Source organism: Mus musculus, chromosome 15, assembly GCF_000001635.26.
Source record: "Mus musculus strain C57BL/6J chromosome 15, GRCm38.p6 C57BL/6J".
Taxonomy (NCBI): domain Eukaryota; kingdom Metazoa; phylum Chordata; class Mammalia; order Rodentia; family Muridae; genus Mus; species Mus musculus.
In genome coordinates this window covers 25,276,286-25,299,940 of record NC_000081.6, presented here as the reverse complement: position 1 = coordinate 25,299,940, position 23,655 = coordinate 25,276,286, and the positions used below count along the sequence as shown (strand labels likewise).

At 42.1% G+C, this 23,655-nt stretch overlaps 1 long non-coding RNA gene across 6 annotated transcripts; it reads left to right on the top strand.

Moving 5' to 3' along the window:
* The first annotated feature begins 7,766 nt into the window (after positions 1 to 7,766).
* On the top strand, positions 7,767 to 18,502 carry 4930445E18Rik. Of its 6 annotated transcripts, none has more exons than XR_875077.2 (4): positions 7,778 to 9,866; positions 10,095 to 10,177; positions 13,393 to 17,285; positions 17,728 to 18,502. It is a non-coding gene; the product is annotated as an RIKEN cDNA 4930445E18 gene (long non-coding RNA). The 6 variants fall into 6 exon arrangements; XR_875075.3 differs by having other exon boundaries at positions 7,797 to 9,866; positions 10,095 to 10,199; positions 13,393 to 15,163; XR_875076.3 differs by having other exon boundaries at positions 7,804 to 9,866; positions 10,095 to 10,199; positions 13,393 to 14,756.
* The last annotated feature ends 5,153 nt before the right edge of the window (positions 18,503 to 23,655 follow it).

Genomic DNA, 23,655 nt, shown 5'->3' with positions numbered 1-23,655 from the left:
GTAACAGTGAAAGACTAGGCCATGAATTTGAAGGGATGCAGAGAGGAGCTTATGGAAGGTTTTAGAGGGACAAAAGGCAGAGAAGAAATATTGTAATTATGTTATAATATCTTTTTTTAAGAGTAAAATAAATAAATAAATTTTAAATATGAGTATTGTGTGACCCACCCCCGCCCTCTGATCTCATTTCTTGCTTCTCTTACTGCCTCTTTCCAGCCGTATGCATTTGTCAAACCTGCCATAGTGCCTCTGCCTCAGTGCTTGGGGCTTTATCTGTTTCCTCAACCTTGAACATGGCTTTCTCTCCTACCCTGCAGATCTTCCCTCCGGAGCACCTTTCCTAGTCCCCAAAACGCAAGCCACTGTCTTTCTCCAACATTTCACCCTACTTTATTTTTCCTTCGGAACATATATCAGCATATACTAATAAATGCGTATTTACTGTTTGTTTTCTGTCTCCTATTTTAACATATAAGCTTCATCAAGAGTACAAAATGGCTGTCTTATCCAGCCCTGTATCCTCAGCATCTTAAATGGTTCCTTGTTTCTTTTTTGACTTAAAAATCACTTATCAATACGTGAAGTTCTCCTTCTCTTTACAAGTTCTTTGAGAGAGTGAGATCAGATGCAAAACAAGCAGGTAGTATTAACGTGGAGGAAAGACATAGGGGAAATAATAAGATGAAAGCAAACACTGGAGTGGTTGTAGTGCAGTGCAGTGTGTGTCAGGAAAGGATAGAGCAATCGTTATGGGGAAGGGGTGGAGTGGGGGGGTGGGGATGGAGTAAGTGCCCAAGAAGTTTTCCTAAAGCGGTGCTGTCACAACTGACTGCTCCTGAATCCCAGAATGTCTATTGGTTCCTGGCCTGGAAACTATGTCTCATAGTTCCAGAAAGTTCCAGCAGAGATCTTGCAGAGATCTTACCAACAGGAGACTCGCCTGTGAGATTAGATGCTGAGAGAAATGCAAACCATTCCTTTCTGGGTTCATCAGTGGCTGCAGCCTCCCTGTGCCTGTGATGTAGTTTGCCACCACCAACCTCTACAGGCTCCCGAACAGCAGGTTGGATGAGTTCAGACTCCAGCAGATAGCTCTGAATCTGTAAAAACATCTCCCTTCCCGGCTCTCCAAACTTTTCAACAGCGTAATCAATTTCCCCATGTTAAATACTTCTCCACTGGAAATATTTGAAGTGTTTTTCTTTACTTTGTCCTGACTGAACCCAAGCTGACACCCATATGCCTCTTACTGTGCGGTCAGTATGAGTCCTGACCCTCGGTCACTTACACTGTCAGGACAATGCAACTCCGTTCATATTCTTTAATTCACATTATAAATTGAAAAGCTTATCTAGCAGGGGAGAATGTTACATTGTGACTACCTTGAAGACAGCCCTTTTGAGGATGGCAGATGGCTCAGTTTGTAAAGACGTCGCCTTACACGTGTGAGGAAGGACCAGAGTTCGATCCCCCACCTCCACCCCTACCTCAAACCCATGTGGCCATATAAAAAGCCATGCCTGATGGCACATACTTATAATCCCAGTATGGGGGAGGCAGAGAGAGGCAGCTCTCTGAGGCTTTTTGGGGGGAGGGGGAGGTCCTTTGGCTCTTGGAGGGAGTAGCATTAGTCCAGATGAAAAGAGCTTATTTAAACTGTGTGTGTATTTATACACAGAACTATGTGCATAGTAAATAGTAAGTAAATAAGGACTCCTTGGAGTTTTCAGGAACTCTTACTGTTTGTTTTCTGCTCCCCTCTTCTATATTTGCCTCCCTGTACATCCTTTCCATTCCTCGGTCAGACCCCTGCTCATTTTTTCTCCATCACTCCTCACCTGCCCAGTCATCAGTTTTCTTCCCCCTCTTGCACATCTTTTCATTTCCAAATAAAGTTATCTTCCACCTGGGAAGACGCACATTTAGCTCCACCCTTTAAACCCAGCACCCACCACACCAACTGCTCTGCTTCTCCCTTCTGAGCTTTAATTTTGCTTTCCTCTGTGATAAGGGCCTGTAGCTACATGACTTCTTTTCTCTCTTTATCAAATTGCAGACACTTCCTCCTGGGATAATATATAGATCTGTTATTCCTGAAGGGCTGGTTGCCTTAGCAACAAGGGAAATCTTAGTCCTTTGAGCAAAACCTTATCAAAAAAAAAGAAAGAAAGAAAGAAAAAGAAAAAAAGAAAGAAAGAAAGAAAGAAAGAAAGAAAGAAAGAAAGAAAGAAAGAGAGAAAGAAAAGATCAGGCTCACAAGGGACTAATAGTCACATCATGAAATGTCTTCTCGGCTCTTTCTTTGCTAACTGTGGTCATTCTCTGACTGTTAATTAGAAGAGCAATTAATTGAATAAGCTCACTGAGAGGAAGGTATGATAATACGGAGCTCCTCAGCTGACACACTCGACAGCCCCAAGTCACCATAGCTTTTTGGTCTGCTAATTGCAACCCAGCCAATCTTTATCCATACCTCACATATGCATTCAGCGGTTAGGTTGAATGTCTGCCATCCCTTGAGCCTGGCCAGTGTCCATTGCCTAACAAGCCTTGGCAATAAGGAAGCAGAATTTGGATGGAGAACAGAGCGTGTCTGGTTCTGCCAACTGCAGTCTATGACAAAAACAAACAAACAACAAACAAACAAACAAACAAACAAAAACAGGTATGTGACTCCCTGAGGCAGACAAAAAGAAGAAAGAAATGAAACCAAACAACAATAAAAAAACTATCCTCAGTCCTCTCAGGTGAGATCAATGAAATAAATTATTTAATTGGTTGCAAAAGAAGTGTTTTTATTAATGGTGGTTATATCTTTTGGGTAAGTATATGTGTAAAGCTTAAGAGACTCATATCAGGATTTCTCAGAGAAGCAGCGCGCGCGCACACACACACACACACACACACACACACACACACACACATACACACACACACAGAGGCACACCCTTATGGAGTGATCAGCTGAGACTGACTTAACGCAGGAGGTTGGCACATCTGAAAGTGGTAGGGCAGGCGTGGGCTGGACTTCCATTGGCTACTGTTTTCACTGTCAGGAGCTACGTGCTGCCAAACCTGTTAGAGTCTGAACCCATCTGATCCGCTGTTCAGGAGCCTGTGGAGGTCAACAGAACACACAGCTCAGAACACGAGTTTGGCTTTGACCTAGATTTGTAAGGGAAACTCCTGCTTCCCTGAAACACTTCGTGTTAAAAAGACGTGAAGTCTCAATATAAAAGAAAGGCAGCGGTTGTACTAAAGGTGACTGTAGTCACTCTGGCAAGGGCCGCATCCTTCAATTACTTTCTCAATGATAGAACCGGTGTTAGGTAAAACCACTGGGAAGGCTGGGAAGAAAGTTCTCTGAGTTGATGAATTCTAATATACTTTATATCGTGCCATCAAGCTAGAAAATAATAATAATTTTATGCTTTGACAATGGAAAACTTTTATCATGGATAAAATCAAAATCTGTTTAATTTGAGGACATTTTGGTTAAGGTAACATTTTCATTAATGGGTAGGGCTTACTTAAAACTGATGATTGGCTTTAAACAACTGACTGAATTGGGTAAATGACGAAAAGCAGTGACTCGACGAGTGGGCTGAGCTTTTCCTGGTGTGTGTGTGTGTGTGTGTGTGTGTGTGTGTGTGTGTGGTGTGTGTGCACGCACTACACTCACACATGTGCAGCATGTTGTATACTTGCTATAACTTGTCAGTTTCCCCACTTGATTACCTTCTCTTGGACAGCTATGCCTTAGGTACCCAGGTAACATCTTTCCTGTTACGATTGATTTGAATATGAAGTCTCCCCTCAGAAGGTTCATGCATTGAAGAACTGCTGGCCAGCTGGTGGATTCAACCACTGAGAAATGGTTAGACTCTGCAGGATCCAATCAGCTCAGTGGATTGTTCCACTTGATGAAGCTACACCTTGATGGCAGCGGGAGACAATGTTAGGAGGCGGGGTCTGCCTGGAGGGGACACACCCAGGGACACACCTTGCACACACACACCCTCTCTCCTTCCTAGATGCCTTGAGGTGAGCAACTTTGCTCTGAAAGGAACTGTGACTTTCATCAGGGTGTTCTTTTTCACTTTGAGCCTGAGACAATGTAGCCCTCTGACCATGCGCTGCACCTTTGGAAGCTGTTTCTGTTCAGCGATTCCTTGGTTATCGGCTAGTGATGAAGTATGTCACCAATGTCTTCTCTGGATGCTGGAGCCCTTGTGGCACCATGGGTTCCATGGCTACACTAAGATACTTTATTCATCAGCATTGCTAGAGTACAGTCCTGGGTTTATTCAATTAAAGGTCAGTCTAGGGGTTTTCTGGGGAAGTGGTTTGTAGACATAATTATTTACAATGGCTGGTTAACCTAGATGGGACAGTTGGGCCACACCCAGTTGGTTTTGAGGGTCATAGGAATGAAAGTTAGGGATCTTGAAGGAAGAATAAATTTGGCCACATCTCTCTCTCTCTCAACTTATAATCCATGCTCGGCACACATTACATATTTGCCCAAAAGTTGCCTTAAGTCATCTTGTATGATAAGGAGTTAAAAAAAAAACAAAACAAAAAAACCATTTGCCGGTTAGTAATTGCTTAGTTTAATAGACTACAGAGTCACGTAGACTACAGAAGTCATGCTGCTGTGAATCTGTTTCTGTAGATGAAAGAGCCAGTTTACTGTAAATGACTAATGAGTTTTGAACCTCCCCCCCCCACCCCATGATGGATTAAATGTAGGGTTTATTGAATGAGACAGTGACATCTTAGAAGATTAATTTACTTAGTTGTGGGATTCAACTTTGAAAGTATTCACTGCCAAATATTCCTTAGAGTTGGGCATCTCATTATAAAAACAGGCAAACAATAATAGCTCAAATTACCACCCCAAAGGCCATAGATTCCTCTGCAAAGGGTTGGCACCCACACACAGCGGTGTTGAAAAGCTTCGCCATGACCGAGAGGGGAAGCTCCAGACACACACGATAGACAGACACCACATGAAGTTTTAGTTCAGACCTTCCAAAGGAATGCTAGACACAGGCTTTACTTCAAACCAAACAGCAGATCAAGGATGTGGGTCTGTTTTCTGATAAAGCTTCTGAATGGAGAATGGCAGTGGTGTTTAGGATATGGGCTGATGGGTAGCCCTTATCATTATTGGAGCCAACAGTGACTTAAGAAGATCCTGAATGTGAAGTTTGTTCCTGGAATGCAGCAATCAGTGCCTCCCTTCTGGAAGCAGGAGCCCCTTTCTGGCAGAGAAGGCAAAGTGGGCAACAAGTATGTCTCAAAAGTGATTTTTTTCTTTGTGCATTTAAAAATACGTGGTTTGCAAACGACCATGAGTATAGCTATACTAACAGTGTCAGGATATGTTGGTTTTGCTTGCTTTGGTTTGGTTAGAGATTTGGTTTGCAATTTTCATGCAACTTCGAGCCTGAATTGTAAGTTGAGTGATAGAAATGGAAATAAATTTTTTCTTCCTTCAAGAAGCCCCAGTTTTTGTTCTTATGACCCTCAAAACAGATTGGTGAGATGCCCACCCATCTTATCTGGGTTCACCACCAGTTGTAGATATTTTCGAAGTGACCACAGAAGAATATACTTAGTGACATTATTTCGAAACTTTCAAATTCACCTCTGTGGTTTCCAGAGCCCTTTGGTTTAGGTTTATTCTCTAAGAATTCTTCTCCAGTATAAACTTTTCATTCCCAATAGAGTGGGCTCATGGTCACAGAGAATATAATGTCAAACGCAACTGGGGCAATGCCGTCAAAAATCAGTGAACAAGCACCTCAGCTCCTGCCTCCAGAAAGCATTGCTTCTTGAGGAAGACTGGACTGTGAACCACAAAGCAATCCTTTCAGGAGGCTTGGATGTTCCTTTACATTGCTGAGTGGTCCCTGAATCCACACATGTCAAATTTATGCACAATCCTAACTGTCCTACATTGCCAGGCCTGCTGGAAAACTTCCTGGGTTCTTAAACTCTATTAACAGAACATCTTTCTAATTTATCCTACCTCAGTCGAGTAGAGTCGAGTAGTCCCCTTGATCTATTGGAGGGAGTTGAGCACAGTTAACTTTGCTTTCTACAGATATTTTGTTGTATATACATACACATCCATATCTACATCGTATACAGTTATATATACATCATATACACATAAACACACACATATTTTTTTCTCTCAAGTTTTTCTTCATCTGTCTTCCATGCAATCCCGACAAAACCCCTTTCTTTACCTTCTTCACTCACTGAATAATGAGATCAGCCTCATTGGCCCCAGGTCTTGGTCCCAGGTTCTAGTCACCTGGCAGATTTATCTGAGCATTTACTAAGCCAGGCAGGTCTCTACCCCAAGAAACTGATAGGTCTGTCTCCACAGTGTTAAGTAGCACTAGTCTAGAGTCAAATGGTTCCCGGTCTCTGCAAGGCTTTGTTTGATTCCAGTTTGCTCTTTACCTGATTCAAGGAAGACAACAGCTGTGGAGAAGATGCCTAAGAAGGCTGCGAGTTCAGAGTGGCCGCTGTGCAGACAAACCTTTCAGCCCCTGGCTCAGACATGCTTCTCTCCTCCCCTAAGCTCCAAGTCGTCTGCACTTCTCTCCCTCCAAGCTCTGAGCGGTCTGCTTGTCCTTGGCTACCGATTTACACGGGGGTTAGAGGGCTTTCTAGCTAGTAGCCAACTTCCCTTGCCTCAGCACCTTGTCTGTGGCAACAGAAAAGTAAAGATGGGACAAGAGGAGGCTCCCAACTCCTGTGGGAGTAGGGAGTATTGCTGTGAACCTTCTAATGCTCAGATTGTTATCATGAGCCCCGTTTTAGTGTTTTCAGTTTTTCCCTGTGTATTTTGCAGACAACATTTGTTTTAGCTGTGTCTTTTCTGTCTTTCTTCTTTTTCCTCCAATTCCTCCCTTGTGGTCTTCTACCCTCAGCAGCTTCTTCTGTGTTCGTGTCCCATAGGACCCTTGCCCTTCCTATTCCTTTCCATTCACTCTTGCTGTTTTCTGGTTGGTGCTCTCCTATCTAGTGCAGGTTTTATTTTATTTTATATTTTTAATAATATCTATTTTACTACTATTCAACATTCCAACGTATAGGAGAGTGATTTCATTTACTTACATTGTCAAATGTTATTAAAATGCATTTTTCCTTTTAGGTTTCAATATTAATTAACATGCATAGCAAATAAATATTAAGTTTTAGAAACTTCTAGAGAAAAACGGTACACATCATTTCCTCATTAAATAAGGTGACCAGCCATTGGCTTGACCTGAAGAAGCATGTCTATGTTATTTGATTCATTGAGAAAAGGACAGATTCATTAATATCATTTAGCTAACTGGATAACATATCACAGGAATACTTAATAAGGTTAATAAGGTTTCCTTACTGTTTCCCTGTTTATAGAGAGTTGGTTTGCTCATGATTTGGGGACATTAAGCATTAACTGAGGTCAGATCCTTGTCTGCGCTTCTTGCTGTCACTGTAATTTTCGGAGTGACTTTCTGTTGTAGAGTTCTGGGTAGAAGGCTATAATCACTTTAAGGAGTTTTAGGAACAAATTGTGGTTTTGGAAATTGGAGATATTTTTGTGCTGTGGATAATTATGACAGACAAAAATTATTCAGAGCCAAGCCTGTCATTAGCTGCCAGCTGTGCATATTCGTATTTATATTTAATTTATTAATATTAATATGCATTGTTTATGTTTATATGAGAGTGTGCTTTTGAATATCAATATCCACTAATTTCTTTCTTTTTTTTGTTATTGTCTTAGTTTTTGAGGGTGGAACAGCTTTCTGGGTTTTCCAGCTTGGTATTTAACATCTGTATTCAAAAGACTCTGTATCTTCAACCTCTAGAATAGCTGGGATTACAGCTAATGCCACAGAGCCCACTCAATGTCTTTGTTTATAGCCGGCAAGGGATCCAGTGGGTGTGGATGGTGCAGTTTCAGTGGACAGTATGTTTACTTGCAGGGAAAACAAAAGGCCTTTACCGTTTCAAAGACTAGATTCCAGACATCCCTGAGTCTATGCCTTTTCACTTGGGCTGCAGTGAGTGGCCTTCTTGGAGAACATCAAGGCTATAGGTCTGACCTGTTCTTTTGCTTCCAGATGAGGTATTTTCTGCCATTTCAAAACATTTTCTTCTCTTGGAAAAATTTTCCTGTGTTTTCCTTTTTTATCAGAACTTGTGCTTTCGAAAAGCCAACACCGCTCTCTTTGCCATTCCTCCTTATGCCGCGTTGAGGGTAGTGCGTTTTCTACATTGTTTAACCAGGCAGAGCAATTAGTGCCCAAGGAGACAGGAGGCTGACTGCCTGGCAGGAGGAATGGTTTTCATGGGAACAGCATTGAAAGCCTGGCGCTGGGCGAGGACCCTTGCCAGCAGCCTCGTTTGCTGCTGGCCCTCTAGTTTGGCTGCGTACAAGTTGTTTATACTTCAGATGCGCTAATGAACAGCCCCTCTCACGGAGCGGGTCCTTGGAATAGTTTCATCCCAGCATGTGCCCACTCAGTCAGAGAATCAGTAGAGAGCTGCTGTGCTCTCTGCATGCCTGCTAAGCTAATTCACCAATTGTGCAGTCCTGGTTTTCTATACCTCCTGGGGGAAGGCTTTCATCAAGCCCAGGTCTTTCTGGATTGAGCAATTGGACAAATGGGTGGGGTCTTGATTGTGACACTGGAGCTGGAATGAGGAAAACATCAGGCAAAGCCTTGTGTCTCAGGGAAGCCACATTCTAGAAAGCATCTCTAGGTACGGATAAACAAACATGCAGTAGGCGAGATGCTGATTAGTATCTGCTGAAACTTAGATACCCTGCGGGACCGCATCGAACTTGTGCTTTTGAAAAGCCAAACTCCTCCCTTTCCTTTGCCTGGTGCCATGCTGTGAGTAGTGTGTTGATGGAGTTCACTGAGAGTGTATCTGGGACATCACTTCTAAAGAAGACCTCAGAATGGTGTGTTGAGAGGAGGAAGCCAAGGAGTGCAGGAAGAAAAAGGAAGGATTTGACAGAAGGAAAGCTAGGAAGAAGGCCAATACAGAAGGGATCGAATGAGGAAGGGAGTGTGGTGTGAACTGAGTCTCCATTTGAGTAAGGCAGGGCCAGAGTAAGCCAATGGGGTTTCGTTCTGACTTAGAAGTTCATGGAGGTGTGTTTGTTAAGCAGAAGGGAGAGAGGCACCGTGGCCTGAGTGCCACCATTCTGCTGTGCTGTACTACAGAACAACAGAGGGGATAAAAATGCTGGCCAGGAGATCCTGCAGTAGAGAGGTCCAGAGAGAGAAGGTGATGGGTTGGCCTAAAGTGGTATTGGAGATGGGAAGTCATGTTGGAATTGAAACACATTCTTGTGTTTAATACCACTTGTGTATGTGCCTAACAACAAGCAAGCAGTCAACTCCAGATGGGTGTCTCAACATTTCACCTTATTTCTTTCTCTTTAAAATTTTTTTTGAGTATTGCATTTAAATAACTTTCCCTTTCTTTCCTTCAACTTCTCCTGTTTTCTCCTTACCTCTGAAAATACACCCACACCCACTCACAGACACACAGGCACACACGGAGACATGCACACTACCTGCTGAGCCCTTTTAGTGTTCCTTATATATATGTGGTCTTAGGTATTGGATAACCAGTTAGGGAACTTATTCTGGAGGAAGACGGACTCTTCTTCTCAGTGCACTTACTAATTGATTGTCGCTCTTGAGCTAACCAAGGAGTAGTTTCTCTAGTTGGCCTCTGTACTTACAAACACTGTGATGACATCTCCAGATGACGCCTTCACTGGAATGCATTTTCTTCCCTCCAGCACATACCCTTGCATCTGGCGACTAACCGTAAGTATAAGAACCTTTCTCCTTATATGTAGTTGTGACTCCAGCCACACTGGAGAGGGGCAAGGCCATGAACGGACTGATGGTTTGACCTTTGAAATGTCACTCTTCTTAAGCTCTCGAGCTGTGGGGTGGAAATGGGGAACAGGCCACACCAAGTGTTTTCCAGCCTGACCACTGGAATTCACTCCCACCAAGGGGAAGAAGCTATGTGTGTTTTACTTTATACAGGGCTGAGAGAAGGGAACACAAGCAAATAGCACAGGATGCCATCTGTCTGGGGGCGTGGATCAGTGCGTAGAATTCATGCTGAGGTATGCATACTACAGGTGACAGGTAAGGACTTCCCAAGGTGTGGATAGATGGACAATTTTGGTGAATGAAGTCTCTAAATACGCAATTTCCATGCGGCTCTTACTTGGATAATGAGCCACAGTGGGGTTCAATCACTTTCTTTCCCATGACTTTTTTCAAAGTCCTGTTTGTATAGCTTTATATGCAATGGCATGCCTCCCCCCATATGTCAATTCTCATGATATGTCCTTATTTTGACAAATAAACCTCAAGAAGACTAAAACCTGAACAGCTCAAAGCGCTAGAAACTGGTATGTACTCTTCATCCAGACATTGAAAGTTTCCCTTTCCAGTTTGTGAACAGATGAGTTTTTTAAAAATGTTTTACATTTTATTGGTTATTAATTATAAAAATGTTTTACATAGTTGCTATGGTTACCTTTCCCTGGCTTTTACAAGACAGGCTTTGCCAACAATCAGGGTCAGAGGGCCCTACGTTCCTCAGCTGAGCTATTGGCTACTGACAGATTCTGGGTGTGGGGGAGTCATGGTTTTCAGTTGTGTATACATTAGTGACTCTACAAGCTTTAGTGGGTAGGTTTGTGGTCACACGGATAGTCATGGTTAAATCCAAAAGGTTACCAAACCGAAAAAATGTGAATGTGGGAAAGGCATTTGTAGGGAAGAGTGGGCACTGGCCAGAGGGAGATGAGAGGGTGTGTGTGTGTGTGTGTGTGTGTGTGTGTGTGTGTGTGTGTTAGAGGGTAATCAGGATGTAGCACAGCTAATGCACAAAAAAACACCAAAGAACAAGTTTAATTTTTTTTTTTGAGACAGGGTTTCTCTGTGTAACCCTGGTTGTCCTGGAACTCACTTTGTCGACCAGGCTGACCTCGAACTCAGAAATCTGCCTGCCTCTGCCTCCCAAGTGCTGGGATTAAAGGCGTGCGCCACCACACTGGCTAAGAACAAGTTTAATTAATATAGGATGCTATTAAATGCAGGTTTGTTATTTTAATGAAATTCAAAATAATAATATTTCTAACTCCTAAGATGCTTGTACCATTCAAATACTCATTTTAGTATAATGTATTCAAACCACATTGAGTGAGTTAAGTATACAAGTGAGTTAGAACTATGTAAACTTGAAAGAACCTGTTGTGGTCCACATGTTACAGTGGGGTGGTCAGCAGGACACACCTACACATGAAGTGATGCTGTTTTCTGGTCAATCTTGTGAGGGAATGAGATACAAATATGATATCCAGAGGAAAGGGAGAATACAAAATGTCTCACTTATAAATAAGAAGCTCACTCATGAACTTGAAACATGACTGATGATAAGCATCCAGTCGCTCTGATATTCAAATCAGGTTGTTTCAAAATATCAGCATTCGAACACATGGCAACAGTAATAAAACATCCAGAAACCACTTTAAAACTGTGTTCTGTCATTGAAGTTGGAAGGGCTAAACCCTTGTTAAGGCCTTGCTGTGTGTGAACTCTCCCTTCCGCTAGTGCTGCCTGCCCAGCTTGGTTGTAAGCTTATTGGAGTGTTTAAAACTCCTATCCTGAAAAGCTGAAAGAGAAAATGAAAACTAGTCCATGAGAGGTCTAGAGAGTCACAGAGAGAGGGTGGGTCAACGTCCCGAGGAGGAGGAAAGGGACAGATGCTTCACTCAGGAGACAGGTCAACTGACAGGAAGAGGCAGCAATTTCCCTGTTTCTGTGGGGAGTAAAGTCATTGTCCTGGGGCAGACACGTGACAGCATGACACAGTACTGTACACAGCAAGACCAATTACTTCAATCATTTGCTGAAGGAAGAAGTAACATTTTTTTTTTAAACTTTGACATGCTAAGACAGACTGCTTCCTTTTGGAAGAAAGAGAAACTACAAACCAAAGTCTACTAAAAACTGATGGAATATTTCAGAAGTTCTTTCTCTGTGACAATTCTTAAAAACCAATATCTATTTTTATTATTATAATATTTAGATACGTACAATGGATTGCTGATAGTCACTCTTCAGGCACCCCTCCACCTCCTCTGAAGAAGGCCCATGGATCCTCTGGCAGGTTCCAAGGCAACACCACACTTCTCTACAATTTCTGACTTTTCCAAAGGACTTATTTGTGTATTTTAAAATGAGTTGATTGACTGGATCAAATTATTTTGATATTTAATTATTAATCTTATTTGTAACAGCTTAACTTTTGAAACATGACCTTACAATTCCCATATCCTCTTTTTATGTCGTTTTCTACCTTTTCCTTCTGGGCTATTTTTATGCTGAAGATTTTTGCAAAAGATCATTAGGGGAATAAAATAGGCAATAATATGGCTCATTTACTTATTCGGAGGCCAATACAGGAAAACTTTCCCCTAGATCTTGGCTAAGCTATTTATCAGAGTTCGTTTTTTTATACCAAGCAGGTTTTATTTGCATACTTAAGAATATTATACTCATATGTGCGTATAAACAATGAATGAAAAAGAAGCCATGAATGTGAGAGAGAGTGAGGATGGGTGTATGCAGGGCGGGGATGGGGTGCAGAGGTGTATGGAGGGGGGAAGGGAAGTGAGGAGTGATGGAATACTGCAGTCTCAAAAAAAAAAAGAAAAGAAATAATTTTCAATCTAGAGTTTGTTATTTTTGATTGGGCATTTATGTGTCTATATGAATTTAAGTACGATGTGTTTGATCTGTTGTGCTGTTTCTCTCTCTCTCCTCTCCACGTTCATTGTGCTAACGGGCACCTTATTGTATTTAATATGAGTGAAAACAGATGAACTGAACCACTGGTGTTTCAGGCAAGCAATAGGCTTTGACCTAAATTAGGACAGGGCTCCCCTATCATCTGGAAGCTATGTTCTAGCTCTGCCTCTCTAAAGAAGGGAGCCTAGTCTAGGTGTGCTAGCCTTAAAAGGGATTTCGTTCTCAGAGGGGCATGGTCCTGTTTTGTAACCTGGGACAAAGATACTGTGGCTCTCTCTTGTGGGCTTCCCCCACGTTTGTGTTGTTCTCGGCTTGGGAATAAATCTAATTCTCTCCCTCCCACTCTCTTTCCTATTCTAGTCTCAAGAGAACATGGAGGTGTGTATCAAAAGCCACAGGTTCCCCACTGCAGGAAATGTGATTTACTTTATTTTTCGATACTGCAATTTAGTTCCCATAACAAGCCTCCCAACCTTCATTCAAGTTAGTTTAGTAATCCTCCTTTATGCTTTCATAGGAAGTCCAGCAATTTCTCATGAAGTTTGACGCGCTGTCTCTGCCTAGTGCGGATGGGAGCAGTGACTGTGTGTCCCCCGCTGTCCTTCTCATCACATCACGACACCTGCTGAGGATGCTTCAGTTTGACTCCTTGCGGGTCATCGGTTTCTTCAGACTGAGTTTCTTCTGGGTCTGCTGGCTGTCCATCCACATCACCTACAAGCACGGTCTGCAGAGACACAGCCTGTGCCTCCAGCAGGCATCCAAGGCCCCGCTGCTGACCATACTACCCTTCTGCTTCTCCCTCACGCCTAAGGCTCCTGTGAATCCAGTGTGGATAACTGTACACTCTGAGACTTTGGGGGGAACTCAAGAGGAGCATCGATGCGCTCTGGGTTCTCTTTGGGTAGATAGGCTGTCAGGAATTTCTTGAGCACACACCATCTTCAGGTCCATCTGCCTCATCCAAATCTTTCTCCCTACCTTGCCTTTGTGGCTCTCAAGCTGAAGAAGGCTATTTGAGCCTAGGATCCCCCTTTCCCCTCTCTTCTGATTTGGTTTCCAGAGCCTTTTTACTGTGCTTGAACATTCGCATTCTTTACTTACGCGTTGATTTCTCTGCCTTCATGGAATCTCGGTGAAGATGAAGACACCGTCTGCTTTGATCATTGCTTTATGTCTGACACGTAGAACAGCATCTCGCACAGGGAGGAGGCTCAGAAAACATTTGTCAGAAGAAGAATGAATAAATAAATGAGTAAACTTATGTGGGGTACTTCGACTTACTGTATCTAGTAAGCAGAAATACCTTAAGTACAGGGAAGGATTGTGGTGCCACAGATTTCCCCCCACCCCCCACCTGTGGACAATTTCTTACAGTTTCATTATCAATAGACATATAGTAGATTTATGTGTTTGCTATGAGAGTGGAACTGGAATGGACATAAAGGCAGAACTGCCTCTGCTTCCTCTCTTCTTGGCTGATCAGTTCCATTTCCTGACACACGTGTTTGAAGGAACCTGGTGGGCCTCGGATTGTGTACAATTGTGTATCTTTGGAAAAGTCAGAGCTCTCTTGCTCTTGGCCATGCTCATGATTTCTAGCTGGAATCAAGGAAAAGTCATTGCTTACATTCTTCTCGGAAACCCTTGGTACAGTTGCTTGAAAAAGCCTGGAGGAATGCAATAAAATATAAAGATGGAGACGCTGGTGGGAAATGGACCTGAAGTTTCCTGGGTGTTTGTTTCCATTCACGAGTATAAGCAGAGAGATTTATAATTCCAGAAATCACATTTTCCCCCTAAGCTGCTTTTTATCTTCTTCTTCTAAATGTTACTGCAGCTCACGTGCTTCTTCAAAATCAGAAGTGAGGATTAAAGAAGGTAAATGTGTGGAAGAGATTTACTGACTCCCTGGCGCATCTCCTGTTGAGGTGGAAGCAATCAGGGCTATGCATCTGGGAACACAGAGAGAATTTATTAGGTCTTAAGTCTTGGTACAGGTTCTCTGGGGGCTACACAGAGGAGAGAGTCTTTGAAATTCTTCTTGAGCGTTAAGTGCAGCTCGCTCCCGGGTCATGAGATCTAGCAAGCACAACGTCTTAAATCACATGTCGGATCTCAGGACTAAGGGATTACTCCGCATATGGGGAATTAACACGTTTGCAGTCGTTTAATAACCACAGGCTAGAGAGTGGAGATTGAAAGCCCGAGCTGCTTTTGCAGACCCTGGGGTTTCTGAAGACCCATTTCTAAGAGGAATTGTGTTTTCCATGTAACTCCACTTCTCGGTAAGCTACCCCCTTCTGCCACCTCCCTCCCACTTCAGATGGTTCTCATTTGGCGCAGTTTTGCCCCCTTGGAAAAAAAACAACTAAACTAGATCATCTCTTAAATGTACTGAAAGCACTGGACGTAATAAATCATGAAAGGCGATACCTTCCCTCAAACTGAATCACGACTCCTAATGCAGCTGACTTGTACATTTGAATTCCCTGTGGGTTGGCTTAAAGCTTGGCTCGGTGCCAGGTGGCCATTAGGCAATTGTGTGGGTGACTCTAGTACACTCTTGGTAATTGCCCCCAGGCTTGTAAATGGCCCCAACAAAAGGACAAGGCACACTTCTATATAATTTTACAGAAGAGGGAAAAAAAAGATACAATATGGAAATTTTATTACAACCTACATTAGCTGCCTCTGCTTGTGCGCATAAGAGACAAGTGATATTATAGGTATAATTAAATTGGAGAGAGAGAGAGAAAAATATGTGTGTCTATGCTGTTGGTATTATTTCTGGGTAGAGAAAGCTTAAAGAAGAACTCATCTTATATGGCCATAGGGATCTGGATCTGCTGAGGCCCATATTCATCATCTTTTCCTTTATTTGTTGCAAGTGGAGTAGTTTATAAATCAACTGTTGAAGTGCTGGTAGGTATATTTCAGGGTCTGTCACCCCCTGCACTGCTTGGTCCTGGAAACCTGACTGGGTCATTGAGGGAGTGAAGGAAGGACAGACACACAGACACATGTACAGAAAACCTGGGATCTGATGGTCTGTGCTTGCTCCGGTGGACCAGCAACAACTAGGTGACAATCTGGAGTCTCAGCATGCATATTACACACAGCATGAGAGAGACTGGATGACTAGGAGAAGATGCTCACTGGCTTGGTGCCGTCTTCTACTCTGGGATGTCTGCACATCCTTTCCTCTGGCCCAGCCCACATCACTTGGGCCTTTCTCAGGTTTTGGTGTGCCCTTGTAGATGGCAGATGCTCACTTACCTTTTGGAAGGCTTTGAGAAGTTGTACTAGCTTCCTGGGTGGCAACATAAGGGGAATGAGCTTAGCTTTGTACTCACCCTGTATCACCCTTCGTTATCACTCTGGGGCTATCTTGAGTGGATGGCCTCTGGATTTGTGGAAAGGCTCTAGAGAACACAGCAGGTTTTTAAAGAAACGACACATAGTTATACGATCTTGAGGACATTTTGGTTCTGGAAGGAGACTGACAGGTTAACTCATGCAACAGTTCTTGTCCCAAAAGGAAATCAGAGTCCACAAAATTTAAATTACTTGGCCCCAAACTTCTAGTCAAATTTTAATTTGCTTTGTGTGGTTTGGGAATAGTTTCCACCAGCTTTTTGGCAGTGATCTCTCCCGTTCATGTATGCTTCTAAAGGCCATTTGGGGGCTCAGGAAAAATTACCCAGTGGTTAAAAGCGCTTGCTGATCTTCCAGAGGAGCTGTGTCCAGTTTACAGCACCCAAATTAGGTGACTTGCAGCTGCTTTAACACATTGCTCTAGGAGAGCCAACACTCCTGGTCTCCAGCCTGTACACTCATCCATGTACTCATGCACACACACATGCATATATATGCACATACATATATTTAGATGATATATATATGTATATAAAATTGCAAATGAATCAGGTGCTTAAAACAAGGCAAAAGCTATTTTGGCATTCTTGTGATTAGTAAGATTTGCTTGAAAAAACCCAACTAAAGGTAAACTAGAAGGTGTGCATGCAATACAGTCTTACATTACACAATACAGTCTTCAAGTAACAGAAAATGTCTTACAGGACGTGACAACTGATCTAGTTCTAATGAATGCTGCCAAGCAAATGCAGCGACTAAGCTAGCAGGAAGGTGGGTAGGTGTAGCTTGAAAGTTAGGTCTCTCATAGCTTCAGACATTTGGACAGTCGGCAGCAGTGATTGGGCAGTTTAGGAAATGTGGCCTTGCTGGAGGACGTGAGAGTTCAAAGGGTTTCCATTATTTCCAGGTTTCTCTTGGCTCTCTGCTGGCAGTTTATGTTGGGAAGTCTCAGCTTGCTGCACTAGACAGTGGACCTGCACGCTGCCATGTTTCTCTGCTGTGATGTTGAAGGACTCTTAGCGCTCTGGCGTTGTAAGCCCAAATCAACCATTTCTTCTGTAAGCTCTCTTAGTCATGGTACTTTCTCTCAGGGCAACAGAGAAGTGACTGATGTGATGGCCCTGCCTGCTTTGTTCCTCGGTTGGTTTTGTAGTGTGATTTACTTCCTCTTGTCACAGACTAACAGTGAGCATGATCTCTCGATTGGAAAATGCGCTTCTGAGACGGCTTACAAGCGTTCCCAGTCCTGCCTCGTGCCTCTGTGCTAGTTGCTCACTCTACATGTGGGAGGAATCTAGGGGCTTCCTTCTCACCAATGAACTGTGGTAAAAGCAAACAAACCAACAAACAAACCCCAAATACCCAGAAGCAAATATACCAAAAAAGCAAACAACAAAAACCAGAAAGAGACAATGATAAAGGTGAAGGGATGTTCCTTTGGGTTATAAAAGACCCTCTTTCCTCTTTGTTTCAGATCATGAACCAGCTTCTGACTTGAACATTTTGAGAGGGCAGCTGCTATGATGAAGAGGCCAGGGTGGCAAGGAACTGAAAGTGACTTCTAACCAAGGAAATCATTTGGCAAGGATCAGAGCTCTTAAGTTCAACTCCTGTGAAGAAGTGGATTCTGTGTTGATAGAAGAGCTTAGAATAAGGGTCTTCCTCAGTTTAGTGGTAAGCCTTCTGCAGCCCAGTGCAAACCTTCATTGCAGTCTATGAGAAATCCTTAGATCAAAAGATACAATGAACCATAGGGCATCCCTGCCCCACACAAGCTGATCGACAAAAATCTTAAACTATTTTTAGTTACCAAATTTTGGAGAAAGCTGTCTGGTGCCAGCACGGATTTGCTAAAGATGTAGCAAAAATGGGTGAGACAAGCTTGTAGGTTTAATTACAGGGCATTGTTAGGTGTCTTACGTTTTGAGGGACACTGGATATTAATTTTGCAATTGCAAAATGGAATTCATTTTAGATGAAGGTGCCTTCAGACAGGCAAAAACATCAAAGAGTCCTCTGTTCCTTTTAAGTTCCTAGGGACAGAATGGCATTTGTGACACAGAAATTTTGCGTCGAGTTGAGCCTGTTTTTGTTGTTGTTGTTTTTGTTTTTGTTTTCTTTTTTTTTCAGTAATTTGGAAGCATGGCTGGTAAAACAAAATGGTGCCTGCCAGCATCAGATTGTTAGTTGTACAAATTGTAACAACCATGATTTATTGGCCACTTGGATCGTGCTAGGGGGTCCTCACAATCCCATTCTAAGGAATTCTCTAACCAATCATAAGATACAGGAAAACAATTCTATATATATATATATATTTTTTTTTTTTTTAGAGTGAGAAAAGAGACATGTTGGAACATTAGGAAGCCTGTAGTGTTCAATGGCCATGTTTTCAAGACTTGGGCGTGTCTCCCTCCAGCCCTGTGTTCTTGATTTTCCAGCTTCTCTAATGCAAAGCCAAAGGCTCTTCTCTGCTTTACTGGATCCATGGTGGCAAATGTGTTTTGTAAACAAAACAAACAAACAAAAAGACAATCAAAAACATCATCAGCAAATGAAAATAAACCTATCCCAATAAGCACCTCCACTACAATGCTACCACCTCCCAAGCCTCTTAGCGCTAGCCAGCATCTTTCCCCCAAGTGTATTCACAGCTAGTCATATGCTCGTCCACAGGCTTTTCTACCTTGTTTGCACATTAGTTTATTATTATTTATTATTATTATTATTTGGCTCCTATTTTTTTAACTTAATAGATTTTTGCTGAATTCAGAATTGTGTAAGTTTGTTGAGGATCAACATGGGTGCTTCCATATCTGTTGCTATGGCTTTCAAATAGTAAGGAATGAGTTCTTTCCGATGCATTCTAAAGATTTATTTATTTATTATATGTAAGTACACTGTAGCTGTCTTCAGACACCCCAGAAGAGGGCATCAGATCTCATTATGGATGGTTGTGAGATTTGAACGTGGTTGCTGGGATTTGAACTCAGGACCTTTGGAAGAACAGCCAGTGCTCTTAACCACTGAGCCATCTCCATCCCCCTCTGATCCATTCTATTAGTTTCAGATGAAGACAGTGATCATCTGAGAGTGTGTTGTCCTCTGGGGTCTTTTCAGTCTTGTGTAAGGTGCTAGCAAGGTCAGGAAGGGCTGGACTGAGAACAAGATGTTCCATAAAATCACCATTGTGAATTCTCCCAAAGACAAGCTTTGTTCCTGGCCCAAAGGCATGAATGTTTACATGGATCAATTGCTGTACTTCTTACTTGGGCAAAATCTCTAACAAAGGAAGGAGGGCTTATTTTGTTTGTGAAGGGACAAGACACCCTAGGACCGAGATCTCAGCACAAACAAGGGACAAACGGGAGGGAATAAGAGACAAAGATAGGAGATAGAGGATGAGGGAGAAGGAAAAAGGAACAAGGGAAAGGAGGAAGGGACACATGTCCTACAGGGGAACAAAGGACTACCTATGGATAGAGAAAGACATGGCCCATAGGCAAATGACAGCTCTAAAGCTATAAGGGAAAACCCCATGTTAGGATGAGCTGTCTAAATTTGATTTGGGTATGTTAATTAGCAATCTCAAAAGGGAGCTTTTAATTGCTGGACTTCAATACTTTGATAGCTGGACCTTGGCAATCATCCTGAGGGGAGGAAGTGGCCAAATAAGGGAATAGAGTTGGTGGCTAGCTTTAGGAGTGTAATCTAATGTTTTTTTTCCTTTTGTTTTTTGTTTTTGTTTTTGTTTTTTAGCAAGCAGGAAGGAATAGGGGAAGGCCAAGGCCTGTCAGAGTCATATTTGCCATGCTAGAGTCCCTTCAGTTTTAACTTCCAGAGACCCATGTCCGCTGTGGTAGGGAAAGCATAGTGAAAGCCAGCAGCACACACTGCAGTTTAGGAAGCAGAGAACTTGGATGCCAATGTTCTGATGGCTTTCTCCATTTCTTCTTTTACTTTTTTTTTCAGGCACCAACACACTGGACAGGGTCATACACATCCTGGGAATGTTGACATTCTCTAGAAACCTTCTTAGTGGTATACCCGGTAGTGTATCATCAGGTTGACAAAGAGGCTAAGTTAACCCACCAGGAAGGAAAATTAAGGTGACAAAGCACCATAGTTTGCTTGCGATTGGCAGAACTTCTAGGAGAGCCAGCATATGAGCCAGCATATGAGCCAGTTAACCTTGTGAGCATAAGCATATGGTAGGGTGCACAGCCACCACTGTTTTCTATTAACATGGCTTCTTATTCCTATGACTTCTAATTTAACTAACCAATTAGCCACTACCAGCCGATCTTGCTCTAGTTTCAAGGTGTGGTAGACCCTGTTACTTTGTGTTTTGTTTCCAAACCATGACAAGTTAGGTGGCTTTAAACAACTGCTTAAATTTAGACTTTTTTAAAAAAATATATTTTGTGTGTTATGCCTGCATTTATGTCTGTACAACACACATGTGCCTGGTACTGAGGGAGGTCAGAAGAGGATGTCATATCTCCCAGAACTAGACTTATGTGAATGGTAGAAATCAAACCCTTGTTTTCTGGAAGAGCAGGCAGTGCTCTTCACTGCTAAGCCATCTCTTCATATATGTTTTAAAAATTACATATATGTGTGTCTGTCTGTGTCGGGGTATGGGCATGTGAGGACAGTTATCCAAAGGCCAGAAAAGGAGGGCAAATGTTTTGGAGCTGAGGTTGTAGAATGTTGTGTGCCACCCAGTGGGAGTACTGAGAGCCAAACCCAGGCTCTCTGCAAGAACCGTACACACTATTAAAGGCTGAATCCTTTCTCTGGTCCCTTAACAACCACATATAGCTGGGAAGATCTAGTGGTATTTGGAGACAATTTATCACCACCATTTCTCTGTGATGTACAGGCAAGGCCCCTGGGTCTGTTCTGTGTAGCAGCTCCACTTTGAAGTCCTGGAGGGTTGTACCCACTGTGCAGCCATAGAAGGTGCAGAGAGGCACAAAAGAAGCTTATTAGTATGCACTACAGGTCCAGGAGAGCCCTATCAAAAGCTCACATGCCAAGCTATTTAATTTGTTGGCCCGCTCTGTAGAAGGAGACCTGCTGGGCAGGGTGGGTTTGAAGAATCAGATGGAAAGAAATATAAACGAATCTAATTCACACTATAATTCTTGGCTGCACTCACATGCGCATGTAAACTTTTCCTACCATGGAGTTGGCATAAATCTTTTGCCACTTTCCCTGAGCTGGTATCTGGCAGCTGAAAGTTGATAGAAAAGAAAAAAAAATCACACAATTGAGCAGACTAAATTTTTCAAAACTTCCTCTTGTCCCTAAGCCAACCATGGCGTTGCTTCTGCCTTATGACCTTGTTTTAGTCTTCATGGAGATAAAAATCATCTTCTTAAGTTCTGTGACTTGTCACCGCCAGGATAACATTTCATTCCACCCCATGCTCCTTCTTAGTCAGTAGTTAGGGAGACTCCATTTCCACTCTCATGCCAGTATCCTTCTTGGTTGTTGAACAAACCTTACTGTGTCTGTACAGTGTACTTATTTCTTTTACGCATTTGTCTGTTGATGGGCATCTAAGCAGAGCTGCGCATCATGGCTATGAATCTAGGCCCTTATTAATTGTGCTGCAATAAGCATAAATGTTCAGTCTCTGTAGTGTACTGACCTAGGTTCCTTGAGTATGCCCCCAAAGTAGTGTATGGAAAATCATGTATTCTTTTATTCCCATCTCTTTAGTTCTGAATATCTATATTATTAATATACATTATTATTATTGGTACAGTATGATGGTATAATATTGAATTTTGTTGTGTAAAAATGTATCATCCAAAAAAGCCATTTAAATTTTATATTTAAACCCTTGTGATTTTATTTGTACATCGTCATTACAATTTGTCCACATTTAATACTGAGATAACAGCTCTTAAATTTTCTTTCATTGGTAAAGAAAGGACATTTGTCATAAGGAAATATTGATTTTTCCTTTTGATTCTTGCTACTGACTTTTATTTTCTGTGTGGTTTACGTTTTTCTTTGTTTTGATAGTTTTTTGGTTAAGTATTATAAGATTAAACTTGTAGAATATTTTATCTATAGATTTCAGAAATATGTCAAAGCTCATGTAAGACAATAAGGGAAACTCTGAGAAGTACATTAGCTTTAGGCACGTCTGGATCGAGGAGTGAAAATGTGTCTCTCTGTCTCTGTTGTTTTATGCTTACCGGTTCTGTGCTGAGCTGAGCTGTTGTGGAGCTACTGATGTCTCCTAGCAATCCGCAAGTCCTTTGTCTGTGCTGCAGACCAACAGAAAGTCAACTCTGTAGAGTATAATTGATATGTGAATTAAAAATGTTTGCTATAAATACAATGAGATATTGTAGCACAGTTGTTTCTTGTGGGCTATTTTTCGTATATGGTCACACTCCCTTTCCTTTCTTCTCTCCACTCGAGCCTTTCATGATCCAGTTTAATGCTGCAATGGAGCAGACATAGTTGAAATGGTTTTTTGTTGTTGTTTTTTTTGTTTTTTGTTTTCATAAGCCATTTCCTTGTAAGGTCTACATTTCTGCTTTTAACATGCAGGACCATCAAAAGAACTACTGGCTCCACTCTAAAGCAGCATGTGAAAATGGGTGAATACGGTTGTTGTGAAATTCCGAAGGAAAGATAGGGTTATTGGAGGATAGTACAAAGCAGGCTCAAAGAGGTCAGGAGACTAACCTAGCATTTTCTCTGGATTCCTAGCATATACACATAGTAGCCACTGTATTTAAACACTAATTGAGTGAGCAGGTCATAGGTAGAAAAATTGGACATAAAGGCAAAGTTGAATCTGGTACCTGGGTAGGTAGCTACTCATCCGATTTAATCTTCACACCCTATAAAGACTCCACAAATGGTTCTTTGTATAATCAATTAATATTCAATTAACTTGTAATAGCAGCCCTTTTAATTCTAGAGCAGTAATCTGACTCTTCTTCAAGGTTCACTGGTGTTTTTGCTATCTGTTTGGGCGAGCGAGTCCCAGGCATTTACTATTGAATGCAGATTCATTTTTTTCCCTTCCTGTCCTTTTTGTAACATGATGAACATACTGGGTTAATATTAAGTGTGCTTAATAATTCTTTTATAACATGTAGATGATTAATAATTGGTGAACAAAGAGATTTTTTTTAATTTCAATTACCCAGGCACACTGCGAAAGAAAGCTGCCCAGGGTGTTGGATTACTGCTTCTGTTGAGTAACTGCTTAAAGTGAAACTAGAGAACGCGTAATGACCCTGCCTGCATGATTAGTGGAAATAAGAAAACTAATTGTCCTGGCTGGTTAACTCCATGATTAGGAGAGAATAATGAACTGGTTGGAGGGGACCTTGGCCTTCGATGACCTCCATTTGCATCTTGGCTC